General features: G+C 38.2%; 1 non-coding gene across 1 annotated transcript; it reads right to left on the bottom strand.

Moving 5' to 3' along the window:
• Positions 1-848: 848 nt before the first annotated feature.
• Positions 849-955, bottom strand: LOC111887892 (small nucleolar RNA R71). The gene has a single exon (XR_002848937.1). It is a non-coding gene; the product is annotated as a small nucleolar RNA R71 (small nucleolar RNA).
• Positions 956-1,467: the final 512 nt, after the last annotated feature.

Below are 1,467 nucleotides of genomic sequence, written 5' to 3'. Positions count from 1 at the left end.
AAGTTAATTTCTGCAAAGTTTAATTTCTTTTTTTCAAAAACATCGACTTCATGATGTGAAGGCCCTTCTTACGACGTGATCCCGATGATATTAATTTTTTTATTTTTCGTTTTGTCGACTTGTTTTGATCTAACACGAGGCGGCACTATTACCACATCATGGTAATCGTTCAATAGGACTTTTTAGTTAGTTGTTGTTCATTTTTATATTTTTATTTTTTGTTTTTGTGTCAGTAGTATATGACCCGTGGATTAAACACACCATTGACACCACCATTTAAAGATCCAGAGTCATCTTTCCATTAAAAGAAGGACAAGAACGTAGGAGGATCAAGCAAAATTCCAAAAAATGATAGCACGTTCGATAGCTTTGAAAGAACCCCTAACAAAAATGAAGTTAGTTACAAGCCCGACACAAAAACCAATAGAAGTAGTGAACCCAAAAAAGTGAGCCAAAAATCATCATGACGAACATTGTTGACATGACGATGGAGGTATACAAAAAAAAGAATACGAGAGGATACCGGTCCAGGACTTGTGCAACCCACAATTCCCGCTACTGCTACCTTCGAGCTTAAGGGACATATCCTTTCCACACTAAAGGATATTCTATTTTTCGGACAACACCATGAAGATGCATATAAGCACCTCGATGAAGTCAATGACATTGTTGTCTACTTCAACATTCCTAATGTACCTCGAGAGACTATCTTGTTAAGAAAACTTCCAGTTAATTTTAAAGGAGCAACAACAGATTCGTTGAAGGCACTTTCATGAGGTTCAATCACCACATGTTCATAGATTCATGAAGAATTTCTCCAACAATTTTGCCCACTATCAAAAGTTTCGAAGCTCAAGAAAGCCATAGCTAATTTTGAGCAACAAGTGGGTGAGTCTTTGTACGAGGCTTGGGAGCGATACATAGGGTTAATAAGAAATTGTCCACAAAATGATCTAAACGAGCAACAAGAAGTCTCGATTTTCTACTATGGGGTGAACATCACGACAAGGAAACTCCTTGATTCTCAAGGACCTTTAACAGAGAAGAATCCCGCTGAAATTAAAGAACTAATTGAAGAGTTTTCAAAGCATTCATGAGAATATCACAACCCTCGTAATGAAGGAGCTAAAGGGATCAGGAATGGTGCTTCGGAAGATATGGCGGCGATATTGGCAATGTTAAGTAGCATGGATAGAAGAATGACTAAGATGGATTAATCTATACACGCTTTACGTGTGGGTTGTGAAAATTGCAATGGTCCACGTTTGACAAAAGATTGTCATTTGGACGAAAACGGGAATAGGAAGGCTCGAGTTTACTACTCAAGTGGAGACCGCTATGATAAGGATTGGAGGAATCTGAAGAAGGAATGGTTGCCTTATGATGAGTATAAAAAGCAAAAAAAAAGTATAGGCAAACCGGCCGGAGCTTTTACCCGAGAAAAAAGTGGACTTGGAGCCAATGCTT

Source organism: Lactuca sativa, chromosome 1 (genome assembly GCF_002870075.4).
Source record: "Lactuca sativa cultivar Salinas chromosome 1, Lsat_Salinas_v11, whole genome shotgun sequence".
Classification (NCBI taxonomy): Eukaryota; Viridiplantae; Streptophyta; class Magnoliopsida; order Asterales; family Asteraceae; genus Lactuca; species Lactuca sativa.
Note: the sequence above shows the minus strand (reverse complement) of the source record. Positions and strands in the feature narration are given on the sequence as shown.